The sequence below is a fragment of the Rhinolophus sinicus genome, chromosome 12 (assembly GCF_057876585.1).
Source record: "Rhinolophus sinicus isolate RSI-liver-muscle chromosome 12, RSI-T2T, whole genome shotgun sequence".
NCBI lineage: Eukaryota > Metazoa > Chordata > Mammalia > Chiroptera > Rhinolophidae > Rhinolophus > Rhinolophus sinicus.
Genome location: NC_142512.1, coordinates 38668465 through 38683671, shown reverse-complemented (window position 1 = coordinate 38683671; position 15207 = coordinate 38668465). Strand labels below are relative to the sequence as shown.

Below are 15207 nucleotides of genomic sequence, written 5' to 3'. Positions count from 1 at the left end.
GAGTTTGGGCTTTGAGGTCAGACATGGGTTTGATGCTCAGCTCTGTCACTTTCTAGCTTTATCTTTTAGGCAAGTTCCTTAATATCCTGGAATCTCAATTTACCCATCTGAAAAATGGCATAATGGTATCTGCTTTGTGTGGGTTTTGTAATAAAGAAACAAAGTAATAGCTCTACCTAGTAGTATGACAACAGGAAAAAGTCAACTCCTGAGCACAGCAAGTAAGGTTGTAGCAGTTAGACTTTCCAAGTTTTAGAGCAAGATTGTCAGAATGAAGCACCTGGCCTGCCCATCCAACCTTGTTTCCTGCCATCCTCCACATGAACCCCAGGTTTTCGTTGGCACAGTGCATCACTCATCATGCCCTAAGCTGAGGCTTCTTTTGGTGCCTTTGCACATGCTGTTCTCCCTGCCTAGAATGTGCTCTCTCCTTGCCCACCTGATAGTCTCCTACTCAGTTAAGACCTAATTTGAGCCCGTCTTTGGCGAAGGCTTCCCAGACCCCATCCTGATGCTCCGTCACCCCAGCCTTTCACTCCGCTTGGCATCGGGTTAACAGCCACAGGCTCAAGTTGCCTGTGCTGGAATTTTAGCTTTGCCACTTCCTACCTGGGTGACTTTAGTCAAGTTACTTCACCTGTCTGTGCCTCAGTTTCCTGATGTGGAAAGTGGGCTGATAAGGGTGTGAGGAGTAAATGAGCTATCATATGTAAGGAAATTTGCTTCCACACTTGGCACAGAGTGAGTGCCCAGTAAGGGTAAGCTGCCATAATTATTATCCCAGCTTCTCTTCCTTATATGGCAGGGCTCAGTCTACATATTTGTTTCACCCACAGACTGTGAGCTTGGAAGGTAGGGGCTGGCACTGATTCACAAGGCTGGTGCAGAGTGGACATTTGATACCTCTGTCTGGATGGACAGTCACGAAGGTTCTCCTTTATCAAGAGCTTTTTTATTTGCCCCTTAGGATAATCATATGAGTTGGTACTCACGTTCTTTCCATTTTACAGATGAAGAAATTGAGGCCTGGAGGTAAATAAATGGCTTAGGGCCGTAGTAAGCGAGCGAGTAGCAGAGCCAATGTCTACCTTTGGACCCAGCTGACTCCAATCAACCCCCCAGAGCCTCTGTAAAATGGACTGATAGCTGCTCTCCCATCTCTCAGGTTTACTGTGTGAATTAATATATATAAGAGGAAAAATGAGGTTTGGGTCCCCCTTATGAATTAGGTAATGCTTTGTCTAGGATAAGAACAAGAACTTTTCTGGGGGTAAAACTGAGGAGTAGCTGAGACTCAAACAGCCCCAAAGCCCCAATTCACCCCTCTCCCTAGGGTCTGTCTGGAGCCTGGGGCCAATACAGCAACCTCCTCCCTTTCCTGGGCCCACTGCCAGCCCCTCCGCCCCTTCCCCCCACCCATTGCCACTGGAAGACAATGGTGGGCAGGCCCGGCCTTTGTGAGAGGGGTCAGGCCAGTTAATCTTGGGCTGGGTTGGGGAGGGGCATGTTGGCGGACCAGGGGAAGGGAGAGGGGGCTGCATGTGGGGACAGACAACAGAGGGCTTGTGAGGGTCAGGAGGACATTGGAGGCCAGGGGCCTTAGGAGTGAACGCTTGAAACAGGCTTTGGGGAGCGTTTCCTCTGAATGTAGATTTGAGCTCCTATTAAACTTGCCAAAAATTTGTGTTAGCTAATGGATTCTTAATTCTGTCTAAAATGAGAGAGGGAAAATTATGCCATTCATCTTGTATTGGTTTGAAATTACATCTGACACCTAATCGATCATCCTGTGGAACATTAACTCTTTGGAAGAGACCCAACTTTTCCTCTCTCCCTTGCTTTCCAGCGCTCTCCAGCCACCCCCACCTCGATTCCTTCTTTTGTATTTCATTAACTAAGCAAGGCTCTGGTTGTCTCTGGGGGTGAGAGGTGGGAGTTAGGGAAAGGGTTCATTTGAATCGAAGGAGATAACCAGCACCCACAATTTTCTCCCCAAGATCAGAGCCCCTGCTTCCAACCTTCAAGTGACCTCCTCTTTCTGCTTTTTCCTATACATTCTGTGATCTGGAAATGCAGAATGGAAGGCATTTGGGTGTGGGGTGACCTCAGAGCCACCTTGGGGGCACCAGGGAGAGGCGGGGAGCCAGGCAAAGCAGAGATAGCACCTGGGGCTGGAGCAGGGGCGGTGGTGGGGGGCTCACCTGCTACGTGCCTGGCAGATGGGTGAGGAGGAGGAGCGCAGATGACAATAGATTTGCCTCTGGGGATCCTGATGAATTCTGACTGAAAACCCCAACCCCAGACCTGCTTTTCCAGGAGGAGGACTTTCTGGCAGCAGAGAGAACCCACTGGAGACAGACAGACCTGGGCTGGGATCTTGGCTCCACTCCTGACAAGCTGTGTGACCTTGGGCACGTTACATAACTCCTCTGAGTCTCAGTTTCCTTCTCTGTCAGAGCAGGATAGTAAGACTGGCACAGGGCTGGGGTGAGATCTGCATGAAATAATCCAAGTAAAACTGGGATAGAGCCCATAGCCTGGCACACAGTAGGTGCTCGAGAAAGGTGACAGTCACACCCCCCCTCCCCCTTTACCTTCTTCTCTCCTGCCTCCAATTCCCTGATCCCTCCCTGAGCAGACCTAGGGATGAGAAGCCACAAGGTTAGATCAGGCCATGAGGGCCAATGTCACCTCCTAAAAGAACACCTGAAGGAGGACTGGGCCTCCTGGGTTTCTGCAGAACCCTCTGCCCTCTTCCTTCCTGGAGCTCCTGTATCTCCTTCAAAGTTGTGGGGGGTTGTCTACTACAGGGAGCGCTCTCTCAGCAATCCCCATGCTACCCAGGAGGTGGAGTCTCTTGAAGAAGGGGCACTCTAGGAGATGAGGTCAGGGGGGCACTCCAGCTGGGGGAGAGCCACTTGCATCCCAGATTTTACAAGGGAAAGGTGGATTGGGCTGGGAGTGGGGGCTTGGTCCCTCAAGAGCAAGGGAAGGCAAAGGGAATCAGGTAGGTATGAGAAGGGAGGAGCCCCATCTCTATTCCCCAGGAGGTACAGTGGCTTCTCCCTTAGGTTGGCTTTGGTCACTATGGTAAGAGAAGTTTCCAGGGCCCTCCAGCTCCATTGGAAGAGGGGTCATTACAGAAGGAATGTAGCATGAAGCTAGCCTCTGGCACAGGACAGCATGTGAGAGGTGCTGAGATGCCTCTTTCATGGAAATCTGGGCAGTCTCTGGACCCTTCTCAGTGTAGATCTCTCTCTCAATAAGCAGCCACAAATACCTGAATGAATATGCAGGTGAGGGGCAGAGGCTGGTGAAGTGACCAGTCAAGGCCACACAAGGAATCACTAGCTTCTATCAGGCATCTGTTCCAAATGGCCTAAAATGCCCCATTCTTGGGCCTTGTAGAAGAGCCCCAACTTGTGAACTAGGAATGATGGGGAAATCTCATCCAATATCCTATTACAGAGGAGGAACCCAGGACTAAGAAAGTGGGTCTATTGACCAGGAGGGTGAGGCAAGGCAGCCAAGGACATAGCCCTCTGGCTCAATCCAGTGCTCTACTCCACCTGTATCATGAATCTGAAAGAACATTTTCCCGGCCCCTTGCCCAGTCCCAGCAGAGTCTACACTGCTGCTGGGGGAGCGCTGGAGTTTGGGGAAGGCGTGAGGAGAACTGCTGAAACAGGCTTTCCCTGGAGAGAGAAGAGCAGAGGGGGCTGGGGAGGTTTCTTAACTCCCTCTCCCGCCCCCAACACACATACAAACACAGAGTGGCAAGAATTTTATTTCCAAATGTCCCTTCTCGGGGGAGCTGTTTCCCAGGAGATGCCCCATGGAGATGCCCCTTCCTGCCAGCCTCCCTGGCAGCCACTAGGCGGCTGTGGCTCCCTCTTTTGCCTAGAGACGCCAGAGCCAGAGCGAGGGTCGCACGCGGTTTGTGTTAACAGGAAGTGGAGCCCAGGGCTATAGGCGCTGAGAAGGAAGCAGGCCAGCAGGGGTGGGTGGGTGTGCAGCCAGGACAGTGGGGAGACTGAGGAAGCCCCCACAGGGCCACACAGATCCAGGGCGCTGGGCAGCACGACACAAGGCAGGTTAGCCTAGATACGTGTGCTGAGCTGCCTTTGGTCACCAGAGGAAAAAAATTCCTCCCTGACATCTTTTGTCCCAAACTGGGAATGTTTTTGTTGTGTTTTACCTTGAATATAAAAGTAATGCCTGATTGCTATAAAAATAGATAATTCTAATCAAATGGAATGAACAAAAGCTCCCGATTCAAATTTTAGGATCTGTCTTTTCCCCTAGGGAAGCAATTAGCCTCTGGTTGAAGAGTCCAGGCAAGAATCTGCTGTGTTCAGGAAAGAGAGGGAAAGCATCATAAGATTGTGGAATGTGCTAGAATTGGGAGGTCGTCCTGATTCAAGCAAATACACTTGTACTGAAGAGGATGACGTGTGTCTGTCTGTTTTCTCCCAGATCAGTGGCTTCAGAGTACAGTTCTTCCTACCTACTGTGTTATTCCCACACTCCCACCTGCTGGGTGCACCGTGCTGCCCCAGTGTGGTCACCTAGGAAATAAGGGTTGGGAGACTACATTAATGAACTCACAACTGAGGAGAGATCCAGATACAGACACTGAACTGACGGAGTGGCCCAGCTCATAGTCACAAACACGACTGCCACAGGTCTGGAAAAACTGGCCTCAAATTCTCCATCAGCGTCCTCTTTCCCAGAGCTGAGGGTAGCTAAAGATTGGAGTTAGCCAAAAGGGCCCAGCCCATATGAGAAATTGCCCAGGTCTGGCCCTTAAACAGGAGAGGGCTGAGGCACTAGAGGGAGAATGACAGGACTTGTAGAGAAGTCCCACAGAGAAAGAGGGAGAGGAGTGGTGTGAATTTAGGCCTGATGTGAATTTAGAAATTAAATCTAAACCATGCCAGTGAGGTGGAGAGCAGTTTTGCCCCTCTACCCTGACAAGGAAACAGCGCAGGCTGGAAGGTTCCAGGTCAGCTTCTAATTAAAGAGACTTAAGCATATGGAGGAGACTTACCTCTTTCAAGAAGAGATCTACCCAACACAGTAGCTGGGATGGAGCCTGCTCCTCACCGCCTTCTCCTTCTTGCCAGATAACTTAGGTAATATGCCATCAACATATTATCCCATTTGGCCATTGGCAACTGTTGGGGAGGTCTTAACCCTATTTTACAGATGAATAAACCAAGGCTAAGAAAGGTAAAATGATTTGCCCAGTTCACAAACTAAGGGGTAGTACTAGGAAGACCCTCCAATCTCAGGCCTGGCCCCCAGATGCTCTTTCCACTGAGGCCTCACCTCAGCACTTGGTTTTGGGGGGTGGGTGGGGATGTCACAATTTTGTGGCCAGACCACCTCCTGCTAGATTTGGGGGCGGGTTCTCTAACTCACAGAGGCCCCTAGCCTTCCTTTAAGCTTAGATCCTTGAGGTGTCCTGTTTTGTTTGGGCAGACCCTGTCCCTGCTTTTCCTGAGAACGGTACTTAACTCAATCTGGGGGCCATGTGTTAGGACGTGTACCACCGGGCCTTGGCCCACGTGATCAGTGCTCCTCGAAGATGTCACCTTTCCTTTTTGGCCAAGGCTCATTCTCCCAGTTTTCAGTCCATCGCTGTTGCTCCCTCCCCACCCCAAACCCCCTCCATTTCCTCCTGGGGAAGGCGCCAAACCTTTGCTGAGCACAGGCCCGAGATAGAAACCTGCGGCATTCTTGGCCCAGGGCTTGACACCATGGTCGGCAGCACCGAGCCCCACACAGCTCCGCTCCTCCTTGGCGCCCACCCCGCCCGCCAGGGGGGCAAAGGACGGGCTGGCCCTCCCTCCCGCCCTGCCCAGCCAGCTGCAGCAGGGCACCGAAGGGCCCGCAGCCCGAGGAGCGGCTGGGGGCGAGGGCCCGGGAAGGGGCCCGCAGATGCCGTCTCCGCCCCCCTTCCTTGGCCGGGGCCCCCGCGGTGTCGGGGAGCAGGAGGAATCAATCAGGATAATGAAGCCGCAGCCTGCCACGCACCGCGGGGGCACTGAGGATTCGGGGCCGGTGCCAAGTCCGCCAGACGGTTCGGAGGAGCCTGGCCCGACGCGGCCCGGCTACGGCAGCGGCGGCGGCGGCGGCGGCGGCGGAAGCACGGAGCCTGCGCGCGGAGGCCGGACGCATCTCCGCGCAGGCCCCTGGCAACCGCGCCTTGGCAACAGGGACGCCCGAGAGGAATCTTAAAGCTGCAGCAACTCCATTCCTCGCTGCCGCCGCCTCCTGGCCTCCAGGGGAGAGGGTCGTGCCCACAAGAGTTGATGGTGGGAGTCAGGCTCTGTGCCTCTCGGGACTTGGGGGTCCGACTCATACCTTCACTTGTTTATTTATCAAATGTAGATCGAGCCTACGTGCCCAAGCACGGGCTAGACAATGGGGAGGGAAACGGGCAGTGATTAAAAAATGAACAAGGCCCTGCCAAGAGGAGTTCACAGTCTAGCGCACCAGGCGGACCAGACTGGCTGAGGTGAGCAAAGCCCTGTGTTACCAGGATAAAGAGGCTTCGACTGGAGGGCTAAGGGATTGTTACAGAATATTCCTGCAGCACCTGCCTTGCTCCACGGGTTAGACGCTTCTTTCCTGGATTGTGTTACTATCCCAGTAGTCCGGTGAGATGGGTATTATCATTATCATCGTTATCAATCCCATTTTAAAGATGAAGAATTAGAGGCCCACAGAGGTGAAGTACTTAGTGAAAATCTCATTTTATGTTTTGGACAATTTAAGACTGGGTCACAGGACTTCTGACCCTGGCCAGCTGTCATTATGGCGTGATGTCTGGAAGGTTAGACCTGAGTGAGGATGTCCCAATACGAATTGTATAAGAAGTGAGGTGAAAGGGTAGCGAAAGGAAGACACGGCTACTTTTCCCTTCTGCTGCCCACTACCCTGACCATGTCTGCCCTGTCCCGATGGGCATGCCTATATGTGGGCAGAGGGCTTGAAGAGGTGACCTCCAGCGGTCCCTCTGGTTCTGTGATTTGGTATCTCCTGCTTGCAGTCCAGGCACTGTGCCACCCTTCTGGGCAGCAGTAGTTGGCAGGGGGCTGAAAACTGAGGGAGATTCCAGGCTTCTGAAACAAGGGGTCAGGGGTGGTGGGGGAGGATTAGAGGGATGGTAAGGGGGCTTTGGCAAAAGAAAGCCTGAGTCAGTATCACTGGGAAGGCTGGGCCTCACCTGTCCTTCTCTTGCCCATCTATCTTTCTCTTTCTGCATATCCATTCAGGTAAGAAATTTATGCCAGAACCTGGTAGAGGCTTGGAGGCTCTTGGTGAAGCAAAAATCATGCTGGCTTTGAAGCCAAGCCAATCTCGTTTTAAATCCTGGCTCTGTCACTTACCAGCTATGTTAGCTTAAGCAGGTGACTCGATCTCCCTGAGCTCATTTCAGTTTCCTCATCTGTATAGTAGGGGCATTATTATCTACCTTTCAGGGTTATTGTGAGACTTAAACGCAGTGAGAAAGATGTATGTATGGTGTCTGGCACATGATAGATGCTTAACAAATTTAAAGATATCTTTGCTTATTTCAGTAGTCTGATAATGGCTCCCAAAGATATGTCCACATCCTAATCCCCAGAACCTATGAATGTTACCTTATCTGGAAAAAGGGTCTTTGCAGATGTGATTAAGAATCTTGAGATGGGGAGATTATCCTGCCTGGACCATCTGGCTGGGCTCTAAATGCCACTACAAGTGTCCTTGTAAGAAAGGCAGAGGGAGATTGTACACACACAGAAGAGTAGAAAGCAATGTGAAGACAGAGGCAGAAACTGGAGTGATGTGGCCACAAGCAAGGGAATGCCAGCAGCAGCCACCAGAAGCTGAAAGAACAGATTCTCCCTTAGAGCCTCCAGAAAGAGCACAGTCCTGCCAACACCTTGGTTTTAGCTCAGTAAAACTGATGTTGAACTACTGGCCTCCAGAAATGTGAGAGAATAAATTTATTGTTTTATGTCACCAAGGTTGTGGCAATTTGTTACAGCAGCCTTGGGAAACTAATGCACTTACATTGGAGATTCCGTCTTGAACAAAACCTAGCACCTGCTCTTTAGGAGTTCACAGTCTAGTGGGAAATGAGAGAAGTAAATAGTGCATAGGGATGCCCAGAAGGTGGAAGGGTAAGGTAGGGACGGCTGTTGGAGTTAGAGAAAGAGTTAGCCAGGTAAGGAGCTAAAGTAGGAAGGGCATTCCAAGCAGAGGAAACAGTGTGGGTAAAAGCACAGAGTTGGAGAGAACACTGCCTTCAGGAAATTGCTCACGTTTGAGATGGCAGGTACATGGGCATGTGGGGGGTATCATGACAGAACTGCTAAAGTGGGCAGAGGGGCAAGAGAGTCAAGAAGCTTCCACCCCAGAATGGAATCAGTTCCTTATCCTGTGCTGGCAGCTGGGCCCCAGATCAGAGAACCTTAGACTGTCAGTACTGGACAGAAGCCTTAGAGACCATCCAGTCCAGTCCTGCCATCTCACACACAGGGAAATTGAGGCCCATAGAGAGTGGATCCATCCCGGGAATAAGCTAGAACCAGATGGTTGCACTCTGGCCTCTCTCTTGAGCCTGAGTGTCCCATGTCTGAGGGTCTCAGAGACACTGCCTAGTTCTTCCTCTGTAACCTACTTCCAAAAAGCACAGGCCCTGTGGTCTCTAAACAAAGAGGAGTGATTTGCATATTATTTGCATGTTGCTAATTAGACCAGAGGCAGATTTATTCAGCCCCTTTTCTTCATGTCCCCTCCCACTGTCCTGTCTCACTCCCATTGAGTTCTTCCTCATCCATCTCCAGACCTCAGCAACTTCTCCCGTAATTCCAGCCCAGGTCTTATGCCTCAAACCCCTTACCTCGCTCCAGCCCAACGCCTACTGTATTAATTGTTTGGTCCCCCCCTGGGAAAAGTACCTGGTGGGTTTTTAGCATATCTAGTCTGGATGGGGTATCTTGGAGCAGGTCATCATGTCAAGGAAGATGGGCTTTCCAGCTCGAGGTTTTCTCTGGGAATGGGGATGAATGAACTCTGTCTCCCTGCAGCCCAGGAGCCATCTAAATGGGGCTATGGAGTTGGGTAAGAGGGTGCTCCTTGGGGAGCTCGTGGGCAGGTGCCAGCTGCATGCCCCAGGCCTGCCCCAAGCCTCTTGGCTGGCAGCCACACCAGCCCATGGTGGAGCTGGCTCCTTCCCTGGGGGAGGGAGAATCCTGGAAAAGGTCAGGGAACATCCCATGGCCTAGCAGTCTAATGTTAGTTAGGTTGAAGTTACCATGCAAGTTATTGTGGTTCCTCCAATGGGGACGGCACATCCAGATTCTTGGGGCTGCCATCAACCCAGCCCAACTGGGCTGTGAAGCACTGTGCTAAACTAAGCACAGTGTTTCCTTGAGGGTAGGCACTAAATAAATGTTTTCTGCTAATGATGGGCCACCTGATTCCCGGAGATAGGTAAGGAGGAAAGAAGGTCACAAAGAGGCACAGATTCTGCCTCTCTCACCTCCCATTAGCCCGTCTTCCCTCTGAAACCAAGGCTATACCCAGCACCTCTCTCAGGTGAGAGGTCTGAGCCTGTCATCTGATGGTCACCAGAGAAGGTACCATACTGTAACCAAGACAGGAGCACAGGTGTCCCCAGAGTTTCTATGGGGCTCTGTCACCCTACAGCTGACTCACGTTAGCTGCCAGGAGCTGGAGAATGTTGGTGCATTACAATTCATAGAAAAACCTGGAGCACAGCTCAGGCTAGCAACTTGCAGAAACCACCTTGCTCTGCTTAGAATGGGGACCTGGGGCCGCCTGGTGGCTCACGTGGTTGGAACGCCGTGCTCCTAACGCCGAGGTCGCATTGGTTCCATTCCCACATGGGCCAGTAAGCTGTGACCTCTATAGCTGAGACTGTGAATAACAGCTCTCCCTGGGGCAGAGGGAGCTGGGCTGCTGTGAGCAGCCTGAAGTCCCAGTGAGCAGCTGGAGGTTGGTGTGAGCTGTTGCGGGCTGCTGGGTGCTGCCATGGGCTACCGTGTGCTGCCATGAGTGGCCAGCGGCCAGCGTGAGTGGCCGGCAGCCATTGTGAGCGGTCGGCAGCCGGCGAGAGCTGCCGTGAGCTGCTGCGAGCAGCCAACGGACAACCGGCAACCGACTTCCTCAGCCGGGGGGAGCGCAAGGCTCATAATACCAGCAGAGGCCAGGGAGCTGTGTCCTACACAACTAGACTGAGAAACAATGGCTTGAACCAGAGTGGGGGGAAGGCGGAAAGAAGGTGGAAAACAAAACAAGAATGGGGGCCTGGATATGGGAAGAATGATTTCCCTGCATATGTGAATGATTCCTCTCCATGCAGAGGTGATGTGTGAGCTGTGTGAACATGTGCTACAGGGGGCCTCAGCAAGCATCCTGACCTGCATACACAGCTGTGTGCACATATCCCAGTCTGAACTGTATGTTGCACGTGAGTGTCTTCATGGAATTCCACCTTCCCTCTTCCCTCCTCTGGGCCTTCTCTTCTTGTTTCCTGGTAAAAGGGAAAGTGGGGGTAGGCATGTCAGTTTCACTATTCCCAGCCCTGCTCCCTTGTGTAGAGTCCCTGCCTCCATTTTCTCATGACAGCAAGCAGATCCCTTCTTGGTCCTCAGTGGGGGAACCTAGATGATTCCATCTTGCATCAATTCCTCTGCTCTGGGAGCTCCCCGTTCCCCTACCGTGTCCCATACCACTCTCTCCCTCCTCTAGTGTCCAAGTCAAAAGGAGAGGTGAGAGAAACTGGGTGATGCTATGGGAGTGGGAGTAGGAAAGGTGGATCAGATACTGTTCGATTTTGCCCGGGTCCCTCTGGAGCACTGCTGCTCATTTAAAATTCCGATTTAAAGCCGAGCAGCTCTTTAAATTTCCACATTAGCATGCCGCCCTGATGCCAGGCCAAGATGTTGGGATGGATTTGGCAGGAACGCCTCCAACAGCGGCAAGCAGCAGCATTTGCCAGCAATAAAACAACGCATGAATAAAAGAAGGCCAGCTTGGCAGCGGCAGCAGCCCAGGTAGCTGGGTGAGCCCAAGAGAGGCCCACATATTCGGGGGCTCAGAGGCATGAAGGCCTGTGCAGGGGCATGTGTGAGTGCAGGCCTCTGTGGCCGTCTCGGCTCTCACCCTCAGTCGGGGCCTGCAGTGGAACCTGAGGTGAGAGGTGAGGCAAGACTGAGGTTTCCTCCCTGTGCCCATCTTATTCCCCTCCCTCCAGGGTTATCTTCTTGGAGGAGACAGATGTTGCCTTTGATGAGGACACACGGACTTGGCCCACAGCCTGAGTTGTCCTATTTCATTAGGGGCCAGAGAACAGGTAGGGTCAGAGAGAGCAACTCTGCCTAGAGCAGATTCCAGCTCCATGACCCCAGGTACCTGGGCATGAGGGGCACTCTCGGGAGAAGGGGACTGGGTATTGGTGCTGAGCTGGGTCAGGGAGATGCTCTGGGCTGGGCGGTTGGCTAGAATGGGGAGTGGCCAGGGGGAGCAAGGGGCTGCCGGGCCTGGCCTAACTTAATCTTCCTGCAGACTTGGAAATATTGTGTGAGGTCAGATGGCAAGGGCAGCAAAAAGGTCAGATGAAGCCGTGGCTGAAGGCTGGCCACCTCCCAGAGGTTACTTTGTCTACTCCCTGCTCTCCAGAGTCTATAGAGTGTGCAGCCATAAAGGACTTGAGGCTGTTGGAGCCTGTGTTCTTCTGCTCCATCATCTGGCTGAGGCTCATCACCAGCCATGACAAAGAACAAGCTCTCACTGCTCTTACCATCTATCCCTCCCACTTGCTCAAACCATCCCCTTCCCTGCAGTCCAGGGGAAGAGGACAGAAGCAGAGGAGTGGCAGCACATGGTCTCTGCAGTCTCAGCTAAGGCAGAAAAGAGGGACACCCTTCTCCGATGGGACACCTCCCTTCCGGCTCATGAGTGATTTCAGGCCCCAATATGGGAAGAAGTTGTTGGGACTCTGAATTCTCTCAATCCCTGGAGGAGTTGGAGAGCAGACAGGCGGGCCAGGCTCTGGCAGGGCAGAGGCCCCATATCCTGGAACTTGAGCTAGTTCTGTCCTGATGGCTTTTTCCAGGGAGAATGAGGTGGCCTGATCTCTCAGGCACCCTGTCCCCTGGTCCACATGTTGGGGTAAGTCAGCTCTGGGTGAGGGAGTGACTAAGAAGCTTAGTTTAGGCCAGAGAGATGTCATTTTGTCATTTAGTCATTCATTCAACAGATATTTACCAACAGCTGCTTTGTGCTGGGCACTGCGCAGGGCTCAGGTAGCACACGGGTGAGCAGGCAGACGTAGTCGTAGTCCTCGTAGAGCTTCCCGTCTGCGGGAGGAAACAGGATCATTATTCAAATGACGACACAAATAAGGGTGAAATAATTGTGCTAAGTGCTCTGACAGGATATATAGTACCATGAATGTACATGATCGAGGGACTTGGCTGAGTCTAAGGAGTGAGGATGAGCTTGCAAAGGAGACAGAGAAAGAGCAGCCAGAGCGGTAGGAGAATTGGCAATGACATAGAATCAAAGGAGGAGGTGGTCAACTGTGCCGAGAGATGCTGAGAGCTCATGAGACATCTATTCGTCCTGACTCCTCACCTGCTAGTTTTGACTACAGGTATGGAAAGGCTCTGGCATCATGCCTGGCTCACAGTTGGTGCTCTGTAATGTTAGCTCCCTCCCCCCCTCCCCAAGCTAAGCCTTCCTCTAGGGACCCCAGATTTCTGGAACAAAGGAGCTGCCTAGGCTCAGCTTCCTCTGTCAACTCAGACCCCAAACCCCAGCCATCCAGTCCTCAGTGAGGGACTCTGGGCCTCGTCCTGCCTTTCCACATTAGTCCCTTCACATGGAGCCCTACCATTCCCCAATCTACTTCCTCCTTTGTATTGGTCTTGAGGGGCTGGGTCTAGGTCTCAGAGAAAGATGCCATTCTGGCTTGCTTCTGGGGCTGAGTCTGAGAAGGGAAGAGAGCTGGATTCCCCAACAGCTCCCAAAGCTGCCCAGGGTCAATCTGAGTGTCTTAGGTAGGGAGAGGGAGAGTAGTGGGGAGATGGGGAGGGGGGCTGCCCACCCAAGGCGGCGTAGAGCCCAGAGCCTTTTTCATCGCAGACACCCCATCTGTCTCTCACAGAAGGCTTGGGTTGGAGGAGGTGCCGAGAAGGGGGGAATGGAGGGTGAAATTTTACAGTCTGTGAGCTAGCACGACCACAGTGAAGGTGCTGACCCAGAAGGGTCGAGGGTCAGAGTGGGGTACTGGCAGGGCTTCTGTTTTGGCCACTGAAGATGAGAGGTCAGAGGTTGGGACTGGAGGTGGGAAGATGATAAGGACACTACATACTACTCTCCCTAGACAGCTGTGTGTTTAATTTTGATTTATAGCTCCCCATCCCACCGACCGAGGACAAAGAATCATAGCCTTCTGGCCAAAAAACTACCGGCATTCCTAAGCCCAGGACTGGGCTGGATTAATAATGCCTCCCTCTCCCCAGCAGTTAGACCTTTTCCAGACCTTAAAATAATATTTTAGTGAAATTTGACAGTTTTCAGAGTGTTTCCTTTCACATATAACTTTAACTGATCCTGCTAAGGTCGAAGGAGGTAAACATTATTATTCTTGATCTACAGATGAAGCCACAAGGGGTTTAAAAGATGAAGTGAATAACTTGGATCACAGGAGAATAAGGAGAGGACTCCCAGACCCAGGTCTCCTGACTCTACATGCAGACGCTAGGCTACACTTAGGCCTTCCTTGCTCCTCACTTTTGGTGATATTGTGCAGTCCCCACTGCCAGGTCAGGTCTGGGACTTTCTAGGAGAGCTCAAACACCTCCCCCATGACTGACAGATTTGGGGAGATACCCAGGCCTTGTTGGACACACACTGACACAGCCCCTTACTGAACAGCAACCTCCAGGCACTAGGAAACTGGACATCCCCAGAGGGATGGGCCTCCCACATAGAGAAATATGAGAGGACTACAGGAAGGAGGGGCAGGGCAGGGTGTGGGGAGTGGAAAATGCCAGCCTAGGAAGCAGCTGTTAGGGTCACTCTGGTCCTGGAAAGGACACGTAGGAATCCCTGTGGACATCCTCTCCCCACATTCCAAGTGCTAAATACTTTTTTCCCTCTCTACCTACACTTAAGAGAATATGATTTCACAGCTTCCCTACCTACTCCAGTCTTTTCTCCCCCTCTTCCATGTTTGGAAGTTCTTCCTCAGGTATAACTTTATTTCCTCAGGCTGCAACTTAATCCCTCTAAAAGCACTCTAAAACAGGTGCCAAGAGAACCCAAGACAGGCCTTCAGTTATTAGATATAAATAGACAGGGGAGGGGAACTGAATATAGAGACAGATATTGTATCTCTCAGTCCCTGGAAGTTATTAGGAAGGCACTAGTGGTTGCTAAGCAACAGGTCTCCATAGAGGACAAGGCACTGAGAGGAAAAGCCTCCTTTGAGTGAATATTAGGGTGAGAGGGTAGGGAAGGTGGGGGGTCAAAGGGCTGTGGACTAGCAGACAGGGATGCTGGGAATGGTTTGTTCAAGACCAGCCCTATTCCCTGGGCCTTAGCAAACTCTGCCTTTCCAGCCTTCAGGATTGGTAGAAGGAAGGCCTGAGGCACTCCTCCCTTTCTGCCAGGAGGAGGGAACCTGGTTTCCATAGCAACCCTGAAACAGTCCTGGCCCTGTTTTGCTTATGGCTTCTCTGCAGCCCCCTCAGGGAGCACCGATTATCATAGACCCCTTTCTCTGACCCCCAACTTCTCATTTGATGGGGAGGGCCCATAGCAAGGTAAGGGGGGGGAGGGTTCCCAGAAAGCTGGTCTCACTTTGCCCTAATGTGACTATTTCAGACTCTAAGGGGCAGTGACCTTTCAGGGAAAGGCTTCCAGGTGTCTTCTGACCTCTGCACCTCCTAAGGAGCTACCAAAAGCAGGGCCAAATGGTGGCATCAGATGCAAACTCTGGGCTCAGGCTTGCTTTCTAAAAGGGCCAGTATAGACTGGGGTTGGAGGTCAGGAAAGAATGAGGGGGTAGGGTCTTTTGTGACCCTTGGCCACCCAGTCCCCCACCCCCTTCGACCTGAAGTCCACTGTCATCAAGACCAGAAAATGGAGATATAGAACATTAACGTATGTCAAGTA

General features: G+C 52.1%; 1 protein-coding gene across 14 annotated transcripts in view; it reads right to left on the bottom strand.

Annotated features, from left to right (window-relative positions):
* Positions 1-6742: 6742 nt before the first annotated feature.
* CDK12 (cyclin dependent kinase 12) overlaps positions 6743-15207 on the bottom strand; it is a 71688-nt gene continuing 63223 nt past the window's right edge. For all 14 annotated transcript variants that reach the window (XM_074320421.2, XM_074320423.2, XM_074320422.2 and 11 more), the window contains 2 exons: positions 12292-12383; positions 6743-10555 (listed from right to left, as the gene is read on the bottom strand). The gene's annotated coding sequence lies outside the window, so the exon portion shown is untranslated. The remainder of the gene's footprint in view (positions 10556-12291; positions 12384-15207) is intronic.